The following is a 23,283-nucleotide window of genomic DNA, read 5'->3' as shown; positions in this document are numbered from 1 at the left end:
GAGCTCAGCTGGGAAACAATACTAGGACCCAGGGAGGGGTACCTTGACTGCCAGTCCTCACTTACTTGGAGTTTGCCCAACGTACCAAGTGGACCCGCCAAGCCCAACACCAGCTAAGTCTTCCTTACTCTACCTTGGCACGCTAGTTCCAGCTGCAGCGTCCAGCTTCCTGTTCAAGTCCCATTCAACATCGTAAACACATTCCAAGAAAACCAGCCTGCCCAGAGTTCCCTCCCGCACACAGGGAAGTCAGCGCGGCAGCCGCTGGAGCTGCAGAATAGAAAGAACTGACTGCTCCCGATTCTGATCCGTGTAGTGAGTGAGGCCACGAGAAGCTGGACCCGCCAAGCGAATTTAGCAGTCGGAGCGAGAACCCAAGGGTTCATCACCCCCGCCAAGCCTTGCGCCCTCCAGAAGCAGCTACTTGACCCGCGCGGCAAAAGGGTAACCATGTGGACGCCGCCCCTTCCTTTTGGGCCCTCCCAGCTCTGGGCTTTAAAGTATCCGCGGCCCGGCCTTAGAGCTTCGCGCCTCCCCGCCCCCATGCCCACATTCTCTCCCTGCACCAACAAAAGGGAGGCTGCCCTGGAAGTTCGCTCTTGGGTCGCCCGGCTGTGACCCGACGATGACTTGCCTGCTCAGCCCAGTCTGATCCACGCACCCTCAGCCGGACTGATCCACGGTTGCCCCACCGCCTCCCTGCAGCTCCTGCCCACTGGCCCCCCGCCACAGGACCAAAGTTACCACAAAAGGCTAAGGAGGCTTCTGGAGCCCGGAGACCGCTGCGGCCCCGAACTCGCTGGACTCCCCCCGTCATTCCTCAAGCGCTGCCATAGCAGGCGTCAACAGGTCTTAGCCTCCTTTCGTGCTGGACGACTCCCTGAGCCGTTAGCTGTCCTAATTTTTCACAACCTGCCGGGCAGCGGCTACGCGCAGCCCCGCGCCCTCCTTCCCGGGCACTGGTGGCCGGAGCTGTCCACCCCCGCTGCCCCTCAGGGTATCAGTTTCTAAGCGATTCCACGCTACCTGGAGGGAGCCGGGCTCGCAGCCAGGGAAGAGCCCAGATAAATCTCCGTACCTCACTGAGAGATGCAGTCAGGTCAGGCTTCGGGCAGGGGCGTGAAGAGCTGCCGGGTCCTCCGAGCCTGGCGATCTCCGCTCCAGCACAGCCGGGGCGCCGTCTCCGAGGCCGAGAGGGAAAGTTTCTCTACGTCAACACGGCGCTGGACTCGGGACCCTCCAGCTTCGGTCCCCTCCCTCTTCGCGCGCTCTCCCCCCTCCCTCCTCTTCCTAATCCGCTGAATCCAAAACTGGGTCTGGCGGCAGCTGGGACGCGGGGCCCGGGACTCCGGGTCGCTCCCGGCCGGGAACGCGGGGCTCCCCCTCTCGGTGAGAAGGAAAGTCTCACAGACTCCGGCTTGCGCACTTCTGGCGGTCTCCTTGGACACTTCCACACGGGACGCCTGTGTTCGAGCTCGCTGACTTTCCTGCATTAATCTCCGATGGTCGTTATCTGTGGGCCCACTGGGCTATCCCGCGCGTGCACGCAGAACCGGAGGTGGGTAGAGGGTGGAATGAGGGAGAAACCCATCTGCAGAAGGAGGGGCCCTACCTTACTCAGCCTTTAGCCCGGACAGAAGCAAAACCACAGGCCCCCGCTCCCACCCCACTCGCGCGGCGTTTCCTTTCCAGCCTCGTCCCTGAGACACTAGAACAGGATCATTTGCCTTTTCTTAGCTCTGTGTTTCCTAACACAATTTTAAAACACCTCTGAGGCTTCATAGAGGGGGAACGTGTCAAAAGAAATACACGAATAAGAGTAAAACGTGCCGTCTTCACAGCCTTTATCAAGAAAGCAGACAGTTGCTGCTGCTCTGGCCGCACCTCAGCAGAATGGTTTGTCCTCATTTGTTTTTTAACTCGGCCTTAATCTCTGGACTTTGTTATGCCTTAAAACAGACACACACAGACACTCACATACACACACGTGAAAATTGCCTTGACTCCCAGACCATACTAATTTGCTCCATTCAGATGCTTATCCTGGAATTAAGGACTTCTGTATAGGATTTGAGGGAAAAAAACAACAGCCCATTCTTATTGACCTTTAATAGAGTTCTGTATGGGAAAGCGGGCGAAGAGGAGTATCCTCGTATAAGAAGTTCTTAAAGGATGAGAGGACCTTTACTAAAATTCTTGGTGCTGCTCAGAATTTAGTTTACTAAATTTTAGTTTGAGTGTGAAAATAGATGAGAAAAGGAAAAAGGCATTTTGCAAAGCTTGCAGTTATAATGTATTACAATGGATCCAGGGCTTAGAGTCAGACCAGATTACATTCCAAACTCCATCCTTAGGCTTTCTGTGCCTATCAATTACAACTGCTAACAGGAATTATATAATCTAGCTCACGGAGTCACAGTCACATTTACAGGAGTTAAAATAGAGTCGTGATAGGCACAGAGAAAATACTCAATAAATATTTGGTTCTTATATCCTACCATGTTTTACTGTTATTAGGAGAGAGGGTGGTGCTAGAAATTTTCCCCCAAAGACCCTGTAACTGAATCAGTTTTCTTCTCCCTAATGCTTTTTCCATTTAAAAAGGCATCACTTCACAATTTTTGAAATGGAAACTATTTGTTTACAGATTAACTAGTTCCAGCTGAACTCTGTTATTTTAAATACAAGGTAATTGAAGTCTAGGGCTCTTGAGTGACTTTCCCCAAATCTCATAGTTTGGAGGTACTAAAGCTAATATCAGAAATTAGTCCTCTTAATAATTTGTCCAGGGTCCTCTTTTAACTGTTTTTCCCTTTATCACAACAGTCAAGCACACATAAAAATAATTATATTAATAATTGAGGACAAATGCTAGTTGTTTTTTCTGTAAATAACTCTTAAGCATTGAATTTATGAACAATCATTAAAAATTAAATAATGTCATTTAGATGATCACTTGGTATCAATGTGATTATAAAAATAAAACAAATGGTAGTCCAGTATTTAGGAATAAGGTGGTTGATGAGATAAACAAATCCATGCTTACATTATATATTTACAGATACATATTTTGCATGTTTTAGCCATAATATTAAAAGATTATAATAAAGAACTCTCAACTCCCAAGAATACATCAACATACCACTACGGTTGGCTGATCCTAGTTTGAGAACAACTAGATCAGTGTTCAGGACTCACAATTCAACTTGAACAAGTTCAGGGCCAAAGAACAAATCAGGCTACAGAGATCAAACTTTCCATCCTGTGAAATAATGGAAAATCCCATAGCATGTATTTATTTCTCATTCATTTGCCTCTAGTACCTGTAAGAAGGTCTTTTTAAAAAATTATTCCTTACCATACGCAATGTTGAAAATCATCTGAACTTATTTACATAACTAACTCCCATGTTCTCAGAGATGAGACCCTATATCCTCCTTCTAAGTAGGAATTATTTACTACTCCGGCCTCATCCTCAGTTTCCTAAAGGCATATCATAGACTCTTTAGAGATCTATCTTTCCTATCCATGAGATTTGGAAGATCCTAAAGAGATTATATATATATATAGCTACAAAGCATATCCATCTTGAATGGATAAATGAAGACAGATGAGTCTTCATAACTGTCTTTTTCCAATCGTTACATACAGTGCTAATGATTACTCATTTTTATATTTTTTCCCACTGTTTAAAGCCTTCAAACTTGCTATTGCTTTGTAATTTTTATAACCTGACTTTTGATATGATCTGCTTTGTGAAATGGCTCAGAGGTATAAAAATCTCAAGAGTGTCAGAACCAAGTTTTTAAAAACAATAAAACTAAATGGAACAAGATTTTAAAACAAATTTATAGCGTGCCCCAGGAAGTGAAGAAGGGAGATGCCCAAGAAAAGGGTTGCAGAAGCCTGGCAGGGCACTATGATGAGAAATACGCCTAATTTTACCTATTGCAAATACCTCAGATTTCCATTTGAAAGTTCTTCACATTCATCATAGGTGCATATAGACCATGATGGAAACTCAGCAGCTTTCCAATAATTTTAAAATTAATTTTCTTGCTCAAACCAGAATTAGGTTCCTCTTAACCTGACTAAGGGAACCTTGGCTAAGACAAAAAAATACCTGTTACTTATCTTAAGAAAAACAATTTTATTTCTGATTATTGCAAAAGCACACAAAAATATGCTGGTTGTTTACCCCTATATTTCTGCAAAACCAACATTTAAAGTATTTGACAACTTTTTAAAAACTGTAATGAAAACCAAGATTGAAATCCAAATTTGAGTCATGTGATTTGAAAGGGGGACATGTTTCTGTTTGTCATGTGTAACAGTGACCAAATATCCTATGAGTTCCTAGGGGGCTCTAGGTTCCAAAGTTATTGTGTTACATTTACCTTCAAACCTCTATCATTTTATCTGTCATTCTGAAAGAATTGCTTTATTTTGATCTTCTTGATTAAGAACATGAAACATGACCATTGGAAAAAAAAAAAAAAAGAAAAAATAGGAGGGCAACTGCAAAAGGGAAATAAATATCACCTGTATTCCCATCACCAAGAGTACCCATTGCTCACATTTTCTCTATGCTCCAAGATTTGTTGAGGGCTCTGAGAGACTCAGGTAAATAGTATCCCTTCTTTATGCCTGGGTGGGTTATAAATTGACCAAAAAAAGTTAAAAATGAGAGCAAAATATTATTCTATTATTGACAGATAACGGATTTGAATTGGTAGATCCAAAACCAAAGAACAGAAACAGCAGCCTCACTCACGTAGTTCCTGGCCTCCTTCTAACTTGAAAGGAGACAGTGCCTTTGAAAAAGGATTTAAATTGTTTTTTGAGTTCTATTCCAAAGAATGAAAGAGAGAGAAAGGTAGCTGAGCCTGGCATGCCCAGCAATTCTTCCCAAGTTTATTCCTAAGTTTATCTACCAAATGTCATAACATCTCTCCAAGGACGAGTAAAGACCAGTCCTCTTAACCAGTAGAATATTTTTGCATGGAAACCAGGAGTAGAGGAAGGGCATTACTCAGCACCCACAGCCATTTAACAATTTTCTTTCCATTAACAATTTTCTTTCCATTTTTTTCATGTGGAACTGTAACGTACATACTACTACTTTCTTTTTTCTCTTGAGACAGAGTCTGGCTCTCTCGCCCAGGCTGGAGTGCAGTGGTGCGATCTCGGCTCACTGGAAGCTCCGCCTCGCGGGTTCACGCCATTTTCCTGCCTCAGCCTCCCAAGTAGCTGGGACTACACAGAGGCCGCGCCACCAGACCCGGCTAATTTTTTTTTTTTTTTTTTCCTGTATTTTTAGTAGAGGGTTTCACCTTAGCCAGGATGGTCTCCATCTCCTGATCTCGTCATCCGCCCGCCTCAGCCCCTCAGAGTGCTGGGATTACAGGCGTGAGACACCACGCCCGGCCCATACTACTACTTTTTAACAATATAGCATGGGCTTTTTTCCCTGCCAGTGTTTATTAATGAATTTTTGCTATTACAAACAGAAATGATGGCCATTTTTACATATGTATTTTGTATGTCATCTGTTCACATATTGTGCCTATCCCTTACAGTTATTTCCTTAGAATAAATACAAGTAGATTATCAAGTTAGAGTATAGGCTTTTTATTATTTTGAAAATAATCTCACATTATAGAAAAGTTACAGATAGAGTACAAAGATTTATTTTTATTTTTACCTGAACCATTTTAGTGTAACTTGCCATCATGATACTTCATCCTTCCCAAATCCTTTGTGGACTTCCTTAAAACACAGATCTTCTCCATAAAGAAGGTAAAACATCAAAACTCAAGAAATTAACATTCATAGATTTCTACATTTAATTCTCATGTCCTATTCAGGCTTCTCCAATTACTCCAACAATGTTCTTTATAACAGCAGGATCCAGTTTGGGATCACAGTTGCATGCAGTTATCATGTCTCTTTGACTTTCATGATGTTGATAGTTTTGTGAATAGTTTACTACTTACCTGGCAAAAATGTAATTTATCATTAGAGTCAGCTAATGTATTTTGGCTGATGAAAAAACAGAAGTATGATACTATATTCTTTTTTAAAAAACAATTCTAATAAGTTGTACCCAGTTTTGATTTTTTCCTATTACTAATGATCCTCACTTGATTGTCAGACTTCTCCTCTGTAACATTAACCTCTCTCTCTTTATAATTGGTCCATATTGGTGGCATTGGTGGTATAGTAGTGAGTATAACTGCCTTCCAACCATAATTGGTCCATATTTCCTGGGGAGGCACTTGAAACTGGGCAAATACTTCATTTCTCATCAAACTTCCAATTTCTTTGTTTGTTTACTTATATTAGTATTGATACATGGCTTCCTATTTTACTTGCATAGGTATAATCTGTTTCTATGATGATTTATTTTTGACACTTAAATTATCTCAGATTTGGCCAGACGCTGTTTCAAGCTAAATTCCATATCCCTTTGCCGTGTATCTAGCATTCTGTGAGCATTTTCTCAATTTGGGGCACAAAAAGGTGTTCAAGTCTCATTTTGTATTTCCCCAGCCCCAGCCTAGGAATCAGTCATTTCTCCAAGAAATTTGTTTCTTTTTAGTGAAGGATGGTATTTGGAATCTGAGCTCCAGTAGCTATGTTTATTGCTGTTAGGTTTTTTTCCTTTGTTTAGGCGCTCTCAGTAACCAAAGCCAGGGAATATATGCATGTATGCGCTTGTACATATTTACATCTTTCTGCTAATCTATCTGCTTAGCTATCACCTATCATCTATGTATCAACATCTCTATCTATCATCTCTATCTATCATCATTTGTCTATCTTGAAAGCCACGAGTTCAAACATTTAGCTTCAATTGTAGTACAATACTACTTTTTATATTTGTAGCCCCCTTCTCCTCTTGTAAAAATCTGGCTTCCACTGTCATTATCCTTAATATATTTTCTTAATTAATCAATGTCCTTGTCCATACCCAATCTCCCATGGCTGTCACAGTCCCCTTTCCTATGTGCCCAGGTCACTCCTTCTGCAGGAACATCCTCATCATCCTGCTCAGATTCTTAACACCTCAAGATTGACAGCCCTCCTGTGCTCTCTTCCCTCACCTAGGGCTCTAGCACACAGTGTCAGGCTTCTCTCTACACGGATTTCCTTTGCATCTCGCATGGGTTCCAATTACCACACCAGGCTATTTCTCCACTGGAACACCCTTTTCATTGTACTTGGGCCTCCTCACCCATCTCTGGGCCACTGCAATACCCCCACCCTTATATCAGTGCAGATGCTTATGTTACTTGGCCCCTTCTAATGGTTTAAATACATATTGCCAAACAAAATCTGAAAAGTTTATAAAAACGTACATTCCCTTGAGCAATGTAGGTCAGTGTCATTTCTTCAACATGTGGTACTTGTGTTTTATTTATGACATATGTTGCCTATGTAGACTATAATGTACTCAGGTGCAGATGGCTGTGCTATGCATACTTCTTGGTGTTTGGCACATCATTAGCCTACAAGGCCCCTTGAGGATTTTATTTAAATATGTGCTTTTTCTTTGTTGAGGGGAGCTCTGAAAACATAAACAAATACAAACAAGTTCATTAAATATGTACTTTTATTTTCATTTCCTCCCGTTCACTGACCCAGCACAAGTACTTAATGTAATGTGTACTTTAATGTGTTTAAGGTGTACCTTTTTTTGTAAGTATTCTTTCAAAATATTTATTTTCATATGCATTTTTCATTTACCTAAATGATATCATGTAAACTATTCCATCTTGGCCCTTATTTTTTTTTTTCTCCAAACACTTAAATTTTCAAGTAATCTTAGTGAAAAATTAGCAGCTCAATCGCTTTAATTTTTATTACTTCCACTGTTAATAAAACTGAATAAGTTTTCATGAAGTTAATAACTATTTATATTTTCTTTTGTGAGGTGGCTATTTATATATTTTGTACATTTTTCTCCTTTCTCTATGGTTTCATATATTTTTTCTTTTTCTTATTGATTTTTAAAGGTTCCATGTGTAGTAAATATATTAACCTCTAGCTAAAAAACAGGGTATTTGTCTTATTAACTTAATTAAAATAATTAAATTATTTTGTTGTATTTTAAAACTATGTAGAATTTCTTTAAAGTAATCTTTTTATGATTTCTTGAGTTTTTAAAAAATATAATGACATTTCACCCAAACTAATTAGCAATATTTTCTTCTAGTATTTTGTAGTTTTTGTTTTTCAATTTATTCTGATGTGAAGTCTAAAGATAGGGCTTTTGTTTCCCCCAGAATAATGACCTAGGTGTCCAACACCACATATTGAATAGATCCATTCTTTGCCCAGTGATTTTTAGCAGTAATTTTTGTCATATGTTAACTTAGATATAAAACAGGGTCTGTTCAATCAGAACTTCCAGATGTGGTCAAACAGCATGCAAAATGCAGTAAGACACCTAAAAAAGGCCCAGTGCAGAATAAAATCTAGCCAAGTTCTTTCACCAGCCAAGCCAATGGAGCTTGCAAGCAAGAAGAAAGGGATATCTTTTCTAACTACAAAGGCATCTTCGGCTTCTAGCCAAGCACCTGCAGAGCTTCCTTGGAAAGAACTGGGCATCATGTGGGCTAATGGTAGTCCTTTCCCATTTAATGGTCAGTGTATTTCTGCAATAGAACATTATTAATTATCTCAAACTATCATTGTTTAAAATATCTACTGGGGCAAATTCTCCTTTATTATTTTATACCCTTTTCAAAGGTTTCATCACTATTCTCTCAAGATTATTTTTCCAAATGAGCTTTGGATCCATTCTGTTAAGTTTCCTTGTCACAACTTCCTATTTCCTACCTTTGACCACAAGTCTTCTGTTAGAAGTGTGTTCAACTCATGTATCAATTTACTTGAATTAACTTCATTATTCAATATTTTCTTCTGATTCTGAAAAAGGATGCTTTTTCAACTTGAAAAGACCTGACTCTGCACCCATTCATATTATATTTTTACCCTCCAATCTATTAAATTATCACTTCTTAAGTTCCGTGTTGTTGCTAAGAGTGAAAGGGCCATTTTTCTACAACAATTACAGGACACAAATAATACTTGGAACTGAAGACCCCTACTTAACACAAATAATGAGAGAAAGCACAGATCTTAATCAAGGGTCATGTTTCTGCTTCTTGTTCCAGTTCTCGTGCACTCTAGATTATGGTGAATTATATATCCTTATATGGAGTCCAGCCATGACCAAGAGACGGGAGCTAACACTCAGCTTCATGGAAAGGCCCGACCTAATGTCCAGGAATAGTCTCCCAAGGTATGCTCGTCTGCCACAGAGTTTTCAGGCCTAGAAAATTTGCTTGAAGCAGTTTTACTTGCTTGAAAAAGTGCTGTGATAAGAAGATATTTTTTTCATTTGAAGACTCACATACTTAAAATAAAAAATAGAAGAAAGATATTTTATTGCAAATAGAATTAGGGTCTTATTTTCTTAATAGAGTAAAAATAAATTGTCTAAAATGATTTTTGACAAAGGAAACTTTTTATTTGAAAATTATAATTTGCAATCTTTCACTAGAATGCAAATTTATTAACTCTCTTCAAAATCCTTTATCAGAATTTACTCAGGCTTGCTGATAGGGCTTAACAAAAAAGCAAAGCTAAGCAAGGCACCTATACGCTTGGGCCTGACATAATGTGATTTGAGAAAATGTCATCATGCTTTAAAACGCAAAGGGGACATTAGCGCCTATCACAACCGAACAACAAAAGACGTTCTCTCAATGAGTATCTTTTCCATAACAGGGCTAAAATAATTCTGAGAGTGGCTTTCCTGTAAAAGGCAGTCTGTGGCAAGAGTTGTTAGAACAGAGACTTGCCATGCTGGTTGTGCATCAACAGTCTCTCTAGCTCAGCAATCTGAGAATACACACAGATAAAGTGCTATCAGTTCAATGGAAATTGGCAGGTTTTCAGAGGGTGTGACTGCAGAAGACTGTTGTTCAGTTTCAAAAATGAAACCCTCCAGAAGCAATTTCGAAGTTATACAAATCTTTCACATATACTGAGAGTGCAGGTGAAGATCATCCATTTTCCACATAAAAATGAATTGCTAAGGACTTTTAAATGAACACCCTTACCTAAAATGCAGTATTCTGTTTGGAAATCTGTACATTATACAAGTGAAGAGTATAATATATCTTGAAAAAAATTAAAATTTTTTCATTGAAATATTTTTGTAGAGTGCCATGAGTTTGGGAGAGAACTAGTGAAATGTAAATCAACAATTTTATAGATTTATAAGACAGTTCTTAAAGTGTCAAGAAAGCTGTAATGGTTTAAATTGTATTTACTGAATTAAGCTTCAGATATTTCTTATAAAAGTGAACTTCAGGCTGTTGAGTTTTGAAGGGTGAAGCTTAGGATAAAGCTTTAAAGCATGTGCTTTGGAGTCCAAAGTCATGGTTAGAATGTATTCTCTACCCCTTACTGACTGTGAAATCTTGGACAAGTCACTTTCTTCTCTATATTAGTTCATTCTCACATTGCTATAAAGAACTACCTGACACTGGGTAATTTATGAAGAAAAGAGGTTTAATTGACTCAGAGTTCCACAGACTGTACAGGACTCATGGCTGGGAGGCCTCGGGAAACTTACAATCATGCTGGAGGGAGAAGGGGAAGTGAGCACGTCTTCCCATGGCAGAGCAATAGAGAGCAAATGGGGAAGTGCTACTCACTTTGAAACAACCAGATCTCCTGATAACCCACTGGCTACCAGGAGAATAGCAAGGGGAAAATCTGCCCCCATGATCCAATCACCTCCCACTGGGTCCCTTCCCCAACACTGGGAATTACAATTCAACATGAGATTTGGGTGGGAACACAGAGCCAAACTGTGTCACTCTACTTTAATATTAGTTTTCTTATTTTTGAAGCAGTTGTCAAGATTAATTGAGTTAATAAATGTAAAGCACTTAGCATAATCTGGCAAGTAAGTATAAAATAAATAATGGCTTTTCATGGAAACAAGTAAAACTATCAAAACTTTTGATATGTTAGTGGAGGTTTTCATGAAATTGAATCAATATGGGTCAAAATAAAAGGAAAACAATAGCTTTGGCTAAAATTAAACTATATTAGATTTTTCTTGGATAAAATAAAAGTATTTTTGGTGTTATTTTTGTCTAGAAAGAATAATGATGTTTATATGCTTATTTTTATTCTTTAACCAACCTACAGAATTCATTCAGATAGCCCCAGTTTTTCTTTTTCTTTTTCAACCTTTCTTTTAGATTTGGGGGTACATGTACAGGTTTTGGTATATTGAGTGTATTACCTGGGTATATTGTGTGATGATGAGGTTTGGGGTACAAATGATCTCATCACCCAGGTACTGAGTGAGCATAGTACACAACAGTTAGTTTTTCAGCCCTTGTCTCCCTCACCTTTTTAGTTGTCCTCAGTGTCTATTGCTGCCATCTTTATGTCCATGAGTACCCAATGTTTACCTTCCACTTATAAGTGAGAACATGCTGTATTTCAGTATTCTGTTCCTGCGTTAATTTGCTTAGGATAATGGCTTTCAGCTGCACTCATGTTGGGACATAATTTCATTCTTTTTTGTCTGTATAGTATTTTACAGTGTATATGTACCACATTTTCTTTATCAAATCCACTACCAACGTGCAATTAAGTTGATTCCATGTTTTTGCTATTGCGAATAGTGCTACGATAAACATACGAGTTTGTGTGTCTTTTTGGTAAAATTATTTGTTTTCTTTTGGATATATACCAAGTAAAGGGAGTGCTGGATCAAGTGGTAGTTCTAAGTCCTTTGAGAAAGCTTCAAACTGCTTTCCACAGTAGCTGGACTAATTTACATTCCCCTCAACAATGTATAAACATTACTTTTTCTTTCTAGCCTTGCCAACCTCTGTTTTTTTTTTACCTTTTAATCTAGCCATTCTGACTGGTATGAGATGGTATCTCATTGTACTTTTGGTTTGGATTTCTCTGATGATTAGTGATGTGAAGCAGCTTTTCATGTTTGTTGGGCACTTGTATGTCTTCTTTTGAGAAGTGTCTGTTCATGTCTTTTGCTCATTTTTAATAAAGTTATTTGGTTGTTACTTGTTCAATTGTTTAAGTTCTTTACAGATTCTGGATATTAGATGTTTGTTGGATTCACAGTTTGAGCATATTTTCTCCCATTCTTTAGGTTGTCTGTTTCCCCTGCTGATAGTTTCTTTTGCTGTGCAGAAACTCTTTAGTTAATTAGGTCCCACTTGTCAATTTCTGTTTTTGTTACAATTGCTTTTGAGGACTTACTCATAAATTTTCTCAAGGCCACTGTCCAAAATAGTGTTTCCTAGATTTTCTTCTAGAAGATATCTCCAGTTTTTCTATCAATGCCCTTTTTCTATTCCAGAATTCCACATAGCATTTATGTCTCTTAATCTCTTCTAATTTGTGACAGTTCCTTGATCTTTCCTTGTCTTTCATGACTGACACTTTTGAAGGGTGATGGTTTAGTATCTCGTTGAAAGTCCCACACATCAACGTTGTCTGCTGTTTTCTCATGGTTAAACTGGGGTTATGAGTTTTGGGGAAAATTTTCACAAAAGTAAAGTGTCCTCATTGCATCATATTGGGGTATGTGACATTGATATGAGTTCACACGAATAATGGTAAGTCGGTATAGATGGTGTCTGACAGGTTTCTTCAATGTAAAGTCACTATTTTCCCTTGGTAATTAATCAATATTTGGGGAGAGATACTTTGAGACAATACAAGTATGCTGTTTCTCCTTAAACTTTTACCCACTAGTTGTAACATGTATTGGTAGACATTGCCTACAAGATTTACATATATCCCCTAACAATTTATATATATATAAATATACATAATTTATATATAAAATATATAAAAATGTATATAATTTATATATTAAATATATAAAAATGTATATAATTTATATATTAAATATAATTTACATATATAAATTGGAATTCTTTTGTAAGGAAGAAGCATTTCTTTTTTTTTTTTTTGGGACGGAGTCTCTGTCTGCCGCCCGGGCTGGAGTGCAGCAGCCGGATTTCAGCTCACTGCAAGCTCCGCCTCCCGGGTTTAGGCCATTCTCCTGCCTCAGCCTCCCGAGTAGCTGAGACTACAGGTGCCCGCCACCTCGCCCGGCTAGTTTTTTTTTTTGTATTTTTTAGTAGAGCCAGGGTTTCACTGTGTTAGTCAGGATGGTCTCCATCTCCTGACCTCGTGATCCACCCGTCTCGGCCTCCCAAAGTGCTGGGATTACAGGCTTGAGCCACCGCGCCCAGCCAGGAAGAAGCATTTCTTTTCCTTCATCTACAGTCACCTTTTAGCTTAGTTCAAATCTTAAAATAATGTCTGCTCAATGAACTAGACTACACGTACATTTAGGGAGCAAGAGTGATGGAGATGAGACCTGCCCCAGAAGTTCTATCACCATTCATTCAGCATTCAGTACTGTGTTTCTAATGTCAGGCACTGAGCTAGTGTAGGAGAGATGACGATGAATAAGTACAGCCTTTACCCTTAAGGAGCTCACAGTTCAGTAGAAGGAAACACAATGTAATAAATAAAATTATAAATAAATGTGGTTAGGCACTAAAACAGATATATATTTCTTCATTGTGGGCAAGATAGAGTAACAATTTAGAAAGCAGTCATGTTGTCAAAATGCGAGCTGAATTTTGAAAGGTGATCCTGTGTATAGCAGGTAGACAAGAAAGGGAGAAACATTTATGGCAGAGGAAATGACATGATCAAAGCCTAAGAAACTTGAAATAGCAAGAGAATATGAAGAAATTAAAATAGCTTAGTGTGTTGGGGAGCATTGGATCAGGGTCTCGAACTTTATAGGGAATGGTATCTACTGCAAGTCTTATTATGGACAATTTTGTTTTCGAAAAAGCACTCTGGTGACCATTTAAGAGAAGATACTGAAGCTATGTGAGATTGGAGGTAAGAAAGGCCAATGAAGGGAGTTGGATTCTCTTATATCAAACTTATTATCAGGTGTCTGATCTGCTAAATACAAAAGGGTGTAGAAATGACAAACTTTAGAGTGATGTGATTTTTACATTGTATTAAGAGAATATACCAGGGAGAGGGTCTTACAGCTCTGATTTTTCAAAGTGAATTTTCAGCTCTGGTCATAACCCATTAACATGTTTGAGTACCTTAAATTCCGTGTTATTAGGATTTTCAGTACTTCTGGCTACTTAGAACAGTTAGTGTCATGATTATGGAAAAAAATCTAGATTTGTTGGACACTGCTTTTGTCTAGCTACCTTCGCAGTCTTACAATGTATATTTTCATAATCTTTACTAGTTTGCTGGAAATTAAAGAAGTCTAGGTATCTCAAGGGACCTATCTTATCTATAATCCTAAAGTTATATTTATTCAGAAATACCACCCTTTTAATTATTCTAAGTCAGTATTTAATCCTAGCTGTTAGGAAATTTAACGTCATGGGAGTGAGGTCAGTTGTTGAAGAAATTCCAGAAAAGTGGAAAGATAAATAGTAGAAGAACATTCCAGTTATAAGTGAACAACTTGGAGTCTAAATAATGCAATATTATGTTGATATTAAGAAAGCTTATATGTTAAAGAGAGATTTTCTAGATATTATGTAGATGTTAAAGAGAAATGCATAAATAATGGCAATTTAGACATGCTACTTATGACAAACTAACAATGTGTTAACCTTTGTGTTTAGGTACAAAACATTAAAGATTCCCTGAGCACCAAAAATACTAATCGATACAAAGGTTTAGAAAGGTCCGTGAGAAACTCTGTGAAATGGCTCATTCCAAACCAGATAATTTGAGAAAAAATTAACAAGAAGATTATTTATAAAGGTGCAGGCAGGGTTTAAGAAATACAGTTATCCTCACAGGGTAATATTCAGGGAAACTATTGCCACCTCTACCCTTGAAGGGCAAGGAAAAGAGAGAGAATGGTTACCAGAACCCAGAGAGGATAATTATATGGAAAAGAAGTCCCGACAGAAATTGTGACCTTCAGTAAAGGAGCACAATCAAATGACAATCAGATAGTAAGAGAACAGGGAAAATGTGCTGATATCATTCTCTTCTCACATTCCCATTTCCGGCTGGGGTACCCATTGACCAAAACCAATAGAAAATTTGAAGGCAATGAAACAATTGGATATAGTTTCTATGGGTCAGTCTTTTGTAGAACAGAGCAGGATAAAGAAAGATGGAAAGTATACCTAGAGACTTAAAGGTATTCAGTGCATTTTAACTAATATTTTGTAAGACTCCAGACTTGTCTTTGTTTAAATTGCATTTTTTTAAATATACATCTCTTTAATGATAGAGGGGTTTTAATCAATATAAATGTTTGGAATTTACTACATTTAAGGAAGCCTAGGACGTATTGACATTTTGAATATGTTTTATCACTTTTAAATAAATTTTACAGTTATTGGAAACAGAAAGAATATACAAAGATACAGAAACACACATACTTGAAAGTAGTTGTATATGTCATTTTATGTAATGGAAGAATTAAATAAAATAAAAAATGGTTATGGTTTACAGGCTTAAAAACTTCAGTTCCCTGCTGGGATCATGAAATCCAATTTGACATTAAAATAAATAGGAAAACCCACAATAGATATTTAGAAAACTCATTTACATAATGCTCAGACATCAAAAACTTCTTAGATGCCGTTAGGCAAAGCATAATTTGTTTTTATGATACTAACATTAAAATGTCTTCTTCAAGTGAAGTATACATGTAGGAATCTGGTTTTTGTGTGTGTCTGTTAGTACAATCCTTGAATTTTCACATGGATGCTTGAACAATATTGTGTCATCATCTACTTCAAATAATGTTTAAGAGTAGTAGAGATTACAATTTTAATAAGTTGAGTATTACAACTTATTATTTTTACTACTATGGAAAAATATTTATTTGTATAGTAAATCTTTAAATTGAGACAGTATTTAAATATACACTTAAAAACAAAAGTCAAAGTAAGTGACTTTTTACAAATTTGGGATTCTTTTTCAGAATATTCTATTTTGTATTAGTTTAAAAAATTAGTTTCTGTTAGCCAGACTGTTGTCAAAAGTACCTTACAAATGTGAATTTTTTTCTGGTAAGCATTATTAGTTTCATTTTTATGGAAAGGAGGTTAATTTTTGCAGACTGTATACCACTAACAAAAGGCAGAGGGGAGTTTTAACCTATTTATTTAGTTTGTTTACTGAAAGTCTTCCGATTACAATTATATTGCGATCTTTTCTATAGCTTTCAGTTTCAATATTGGTTTTTAGTAATATGAAAATATTCCGTTTACAAAAATGATTACATTTTAAATTGATATAATAGTTTCTGTCATAAAAATGAGTACTAAGCCACTTACATCACTGGTATCGACAAGTCTAAAACAAGGAGTTAGAGATCATGTTTGAGAGAAGTAATGTACTGACATAGAACACAATCACCAGACAAACAAACAAACATCTGGGCTGAAGGCAGAACAATGGGGTCTGAGTTTTGGTTATGCCGCTCCAGAGCTCTGTGAGTCAGTTGTACCAGTCCAGGTATTTATGGTATTAAATAAGGTACTGTTTTACATGCTTCCTTGTACCCATTGTTCTGGTAAAAATATTTCCTTCTGTACTCTGTATACACATACAGTTGCAGGCATTCTGGCTTTTGAGCTCCTAATTAGGCTTTCAGAAGCCCAAACTGCAAACAATAGCTTCAAAATTAAAGTGCTTTTGATTTCCAAATGATTGGCTTTATTGAGAGAAAAAAACATTTTGTTTGGAATTTCTAAAGCTGAGTTTGGCATACTGAAAGCAAGGTTGGCAGAACTAATTCCAAGAATCAGAATAGAGAAGAGTGATAATCTAAAACAATTTTCTTATCCCAAATAAACAAATAAAAAAGGGTCTAACTGTGGGATTTTAGGAACAGCAGATGTAGCTGCCTTGGTTCTGTGGATAGCCAGGAGACTCCATACCTGCCACCTTACTGAGGAGTTAGGAGTAACAGAGAGAGCACCCTATTCACAGAAGAAGGAATGCTCCATCTTCCCAATGGAATAGAAACAAAATCTCTCTATAAATATTACACCTCCTTGCTGGGAGTGGTGGCTGAGCCTGTCATCCCCTCACTTTGGGAGGTCGAGCGGGCAGATCGCTTGAGTCCAGGAGTTGGAGACCAGCCTGGGCCACATTGCCAGACGCTATCTCTACAAAAAACACAAAACTCGCGAGGTGGAGGCGGGAGAATTGTTTGAACCCTGAAGGCGAAGGTTGCAGTGATCTGAGAGAGCCTCACTGCACTCCAGCCCGTGGGACAGAGCGAGACCCCGTCTCAACAAACAAAACCAAAAACTTGCATCACACCTCCAAAAGGCTGAGGACTACAGTGCTGCTTTCCCCATTCCCAATCATCTCCCTGTCTAAAGTAGGGGTAGGAACTAGTTCTTTGATTTCTGCGGGTGGCTCTCTTTAGAAAATACCAGCATAGCTCCTCTTTATTTTTCGTTTTGGGTTTTCAGCACAACAGGACAGCCAGAAAAGTCTCATTAAAAATTCCATTATGCAAATTCTTAAAGATTAGAAATAATTATATTTGTAGATTATACAGTAATAATAACAATGGTTTTTCTAAGGTTTGCGTGATGGGTTGAGAAATTAAAAAGCATTGTAGTTTTGTTTATTGAGATTTTAACAATGATGAAGTGAGTTTCCAAGGAGAAAACACATTTGACAATTTTCTGTCACAGGGATTCATCTGTGTACAAAATTTATACAATATAAAAAGCTCATGAAATCCGCCATGTGGAATATAAGACCTAGATGTCATAAGTGAGAAATAATTCTCATAGAGCTACACATCTCATTTACGTTTGCTTCAGAATATAGCCACATAATTAACTTTTTTTATATAATGGAAAATTGGACTGGTTGTTATGACAGAGTGTAACTCCACTTGGAACTTATACAGGGTATGTTTAAGGACATACAGCATGTATTGACACACAGAAAAATCTGAAAACTCTCTGTTCTATAAATACAATTTTTCTGTTAGACATCGTTTTCACAGAGCCTTATTGAAACATTAGTTTATATGAGTAGCAGTGGAAAATAGTCAAGAGACATTAAATTGGAGGCATCCTATCACACTGTATTAGGAGTTTTATGTTTTAAAAGATTTCAATTTTGGTTTGAAAGTTAATCAGAATTCTACTTTAATTTCAAATTCCAAAATCTCAGGAAAACAAAAAAGAAAAATATTATTGAAGGCAAAAAAGTGATGTCTCAACTATAAACATAAGTTATAATTGTAATTTTAACTATTAATTTCAAAATTTTCAATGAACCATTAATTATTTTAGACCCACAGGTAAACTATGGATACATAGTTCTTTTTGTTTTTTTTTTTTTTGTTTTTACTTTCAAGAAAGTTATGATGTTGTTAATATTTGGGAAGAAACAACTTAAAAACCAGCAATATTGTTTTAGACATGTGGGATAGTAGGTTTCCCTTTCTTTTCTTCTATTTCAGATAATGCTGCTTCCTTTACTGTTTCATATTCTATGTTCCATCAACCACCAAATAATTTGACTCTAGAACCATAATTTACTCTAAAACTGGAAACGAGGTCTTTTCTTTTAATGCCTATATTAAAACAGGTAATGTTTGGCCAGTACATGGAAATCATAGATAAATGAGAAAGGAATTGCAAATAAACATAATGATATAGAAAAAGAGTGTAATTTAAGTAAGGGGGAAGGTGATACTGATTAATATAATAGATATGTTTCTAACCTTAATTTTTATACTATGTTTACAATGGTGGTGACAAAAAAAGTAATGCAAGGTATGCATAGAATGTTATTAGTGGATAGTCTGGGTGGTAGAAATCAAAATTATTTAAATGTTTGTTAATTGTCTGCACTTCCTAAATTTTATACAATTTTTCTTCTTTTTAATTTACCATAGTTTTCTAATTTCTAGGTTATATTATTTAAGTGAAAAATTATAGAGATATTATAATGTTATTATAATTTTACAGAAATCACTATTATGAAAGCAATGTTTCTCACTTTTAGTTCAGAAATTAGGGGTTGTTGGGGCTCAGAAACTGCTACCCCAAAATACAGTGCTTTGACATGCTGAACTGAGGAACGGGCCTCAAGATCTCTCTGAGCATCATCTCCACTTCTGTCCTCAATCCTTTGTCTTTCCCAAAGTACAGGATGAAGTTGTTATCTAACGTTCTTTTGTCTGCCTTATTTGCACATTAATAAATTTGTATGTCCTTTCTCCTCTAAATCTGCCTTTTGTTCACTGATTTTCAGTGAAGCTTCAGAAGGTGAAAGGGAAGATTTCCCTTGGCCCATTCATGGGGATACACCATTTCCTTCTTAGTCAAGTTATGGATAAATTCTTATAGTTCTGCCGGGCATGGTGTCTCATGCCTGTAATCCCAGCACTTTGGGAGGCCAAGGCAGGCAATTCACCTGAGGTCAGGAGTTCAAGACCAACCTGACCAACATGGAGAAACCCCATTTCTACTAAAATGCAAAATTAGGTGGGTGTGGTGGTGCTTGCCTGTAATCTCAGCTACTTGGGAGGCTGAGGCAGGAGAATTGCTTGAACCTGGGAGACGGAGGTTGCAGTGGGCTGAGATTGTGCCATTGCACTCCACCCTGGGTTAAGAAGAGTGAAACTCTGCCTCAAAAAAAAAAAAAAAAAAAAAATTCTTATCATTCCAGTTGAAAATGTCAGGTCATTGCACATTAACTAAATTTGGTGTGTATATGTTTTGTATACTGTGATTCTGAAAAAAAAAAATGCATAACAATGTGCCTTTATATTCTGATTTAATTCTTTTTTTTAAGATGAAGTTCCTCTCTGTCACCCAGGCTGCAGTGCAGTGGTAGATCTCAGCTCACTGCAACCTCCATCTCCCGGGTTCAAGCAATTCTCTTGCCTCGGCCTCCTGAATAGTTGGGACTACAGGGGAGTGCCACCATGTCCGCTAATTTTTGTATTTTTAGTAGTGACGGTGTTTCACCGTATTGGCCTGGCTGGTCTCAAACTCCTGACCTTGTGATCCACCCACCTCAGCCTCCCAAAGTGCTGGGATTACAGGCGTGAACCACCGCTCCCAGCCTGATTTGATTCTTAAAATAAAATCTAGCCCCTAATTCTTGAGAGAAAGTTTGTAGTAGTGGAAAGAATGTGGACGTTGAAATGAAACAGATCTACATTCAAATGCTGAGCTCTGTGACTATTTTTTTGATAGTACTTCTCATATCTCATATTGGGCAAGTAACATGATAGTCCCCCAAAGTCCTTCTCTTTCACATCACTTTTCTGCTTTGCACATCTATAGGTAGTTTATTTACCCTCTCCTTGAATCTTGGCTGTCTTTGTGAAGTGCTTTACCTCATAAAATGCAGAGAACTTCTAAGTGCAGATTTAAAAAGTACAGGTAGCTTTCACTTTCTTCCTCTTAGAACCAAGTATCCAGAATATGAGAAGCCTCAACTAGGGTGACAGGTCTGGTGGGGATGCCGTGTGGAGAGGAAAATGTCCTACAGCTGTATAGCAGAACCAAGAAACCCAGCCGACAGTAAGGACACAATCCCCAGACATATGATTCAAGTTAAGCCATGCTAACGAGCCTCCAGTTTTTTGAACCATCCTATCTGGGGTATCAGGCATGTGATGTAAAAGCCATTGTGAATGTTTTATGATCAACAGAAGGGCAGGCTTTATAGATGTGTGACCTGAGCAGTTACACGGAAGGCTCCCATGCTTTAAGGTTTCTGTGCTTGGTTTAATGGTCCGCTATCACTAAATTGAAATACTTAATAATTTATGAACAAGTCCAACTTCTTCTTTTTGCACTGGCCTGGCAAATCATGTATTAATTCTGCCCAGCAGACATCATATAACACTGAGACCATCCAAATCCACTGTGCCTTGTTCAAATGTCTTACCGAGAGTATTTTAAGTGATAATTAAATAATTATTGTTTTAATCCACTCAGTTTTGGGGGAGATTGTTTACAGCAACAGATAATCAAAATACATGGTATTTGAAAATAGCAAAGAAGCTCACAAGGAGATCATAAAAAGAGATTTATTTGTGAAGACCAGGGATGAGAGGAAGATGCAGGTATTTATATGAAGATTTCAGGGTGTTCTTAAAGAATATATCCAAAGGCTAGTCCCAGAATTGAGGCTTAGCTAGGGAGGGTCCTGGCTTCATATAGGAAAGAATTCAGGGACAAGCTGGTGGTGTTAAACAGGAACTTTTATTGAAGTGGCAATGTACAGCAGCAGCAGAGATACTGCTCCTTGTAGAGCAGAGCTACCCTGTAGGCAGTGTGCTCACAGTAGCAGCTCAATGGCAGTTCTGTAGTCATATTTATATCCACTTTTAATTATATGCAAACTAAGAGGTGGATTATACAGAAATTTCTAGGAAAGGGCTGGTGACTTCCAGATCTCCAGGTCATTGCCATGGAAAGGGGCAGTAACTTCCAGGTGTTGCAATGGCAGTGAACTGGCATGGCACACTGGCATATATGTCTTATGGAGAGCTACTTCTTCCCTGGCTGTATTTTAGCTAGTCCTCAATTTGGTCTGGTGTCTGAGTTCTGCCTCCAGTGCTGCATCTGACCTCCTACATGAGAATGATAGTGAAAGAAAGAAAAAATTTTAAAACATAAATATATTATCCAATGAATCATTTGAAAAAGTTTAAAGAGTTATAGCTGTAACCAACACATGTAAGCTATTCTTATTTGATATTTTAAATGTTGAATAATGAAAAAAAGTTACTCAATTAATTTAAAAGTGGAGAATTTTAGAATGTATAATTTTTTTTTTTGAGACGGAGTCTCGCTCTGTCGCCCAAGCTGGAGTGCAGTGGCCGGATCTCAGCTCACTACAAGCTCCGCCTCCCGGGTTTACACCATTCTCCTGCCTCAGCCTCCCGAGTAGCTGGGACTACAGGCGCCCGCCACCTCGCCCGGCTAGTTTTTTTGTTTTAGTATAGACAGGATTTCACAGCGTTAGCCAGGATAGTCTCGATCTCCTGACCTCGTGATCCGCCCGTCTCAGCCTCCCAAGTGCTGGGATTACAGGCTCGAGCCACCGCGCCTGGCCAGAATGTATAATTTTAATAACTAGTTTATAATTTAAAAACAGAAGAAAAGCAAGCATGCATATAAAAAAGTTTTGGTAGAAAATAGATTTTCCATGCTGTATCTTTTAGCAACTTAAAAAAATTAAAACATACAAACAGTTTTAAATGCCTTAAAGTTCTGTGTTAGCCTACCTGGAGTGAATTTTTGTGTCTGACCTGAAATGAGAGTCTAAATTTTCTTTTTATTCATTTGGATACCTAATTATTCTAGTGCCATTAAGTGGAGTCACTTCCTCTCCACTAGCATGTAATTCCCTGTAACTTACATACTACAGTGTCATATTTGTGGATCTGTTTCTGTGTATTCTGTTATATTGTTTGATTATTTTTTTCATTTATCAATACTACACTGTTTTAATTACTATAAACTTATCTTTAAATTTAAATCTCCTGTTTTTATTTCTCTTCTTCCTTTTCTATTTTAAAATTCTACTTTTTCTTTGTTATACCTTTTTTTCTTTCTTTTTTTATTTATTTATTTTTTTTGAGACAGAGTCTAGCTCTGTTGCCCAGGCTGGAGCTCAGTGGCATGATCTCAGCTCACTGTAAGCTCCACTCCCCGGGTTCACACCCTTCTCTTGCCTCAGCTCCCGAGTAGCTGGGACTACAGGCGCCCGCCACCATGCCTGGCTAATTTTTTTTTGTATTTTTAGTAAAGACGGGGTTTCACTGTGTTAGCTTGGATGGTCTCGACCTCCTGACCTCGTGATCCGCCCACCTCGGCCTCCCAAAGTGCTGGGATTACAGGTTTTTTATTCCTTTTTAAGCTCATCTTCTCCTCCTCTTGTTTATTCTACTTTTCTACAAGTTTGTCTTGACAGTCTAGATTAGACTGCTTTTCCATTTAAATTTGGGATCAGCTTATCAATTACATGGAATATAATTTTATTTATCATCTTACCCTGTATATCTCTGTTCTTTTTCTGGAACTCTTTTTTTTTTTTTTTTTTAATCATATATTAACCTTCTCCATTTAAATACTGTCTTAGATTTGCAGCATTCTCTATCTTTTTTTTTTTTTTTTTTTTTTTTTG

At 37.8% G+C, this 23,283-nt stretch overlaps 1 protein-coding gene across 33 annotated transcripts in view; it reads right to left on the bottom strand.

Moving 5' to 3' along the window:
* GULP1 (GULP PTB domain containing engulfment adaptor 1) overlaps positions 1 to 3,766 on the bottom strand; it is a 320,008-nt gene extending 316,242 nt beyond the window's left edge. For 14 of the 33 annotated variants that reach the window (XM_031936468.1, XM_031936477.1, XM_031936474.1 and 11 more), the window contains exon 1: positions 1,079 to 3,766. The gene's annotated coding sequence lies outside the window, so the exon portion shown is untranslated. Of the gene's footprint in view, positions 1 to 65 lie in introns of all 33 variants that reach the window. The other 19 variants (XR_004229212.1, XM_031936464.1, XM_031936469.1 and 16 more) reach the window with 6 other exon arrangements.
* Positions 3,767 to 23,283: the final 19,517 nt, after the last annotated feature.

Source organism: Piliocolobus tephrosceles, chromosome 11 (genome assembly GCF_002776525.5).
Source record: "Piliocolobus tephrosceles isolate RC106 chromosome 11, ASM277652v3, whole genome shotgun sequence".
Taxonomy (NCBI): Eukaryota; Metazoa; Chordata; class Mammalia; order Primates; family Cercopithecidae; genus Piliocolobus; species Piliocolobus tephrosceles.
This window is presented reverse-complemented; position numbering and strand designations above follow the sequence as displayed.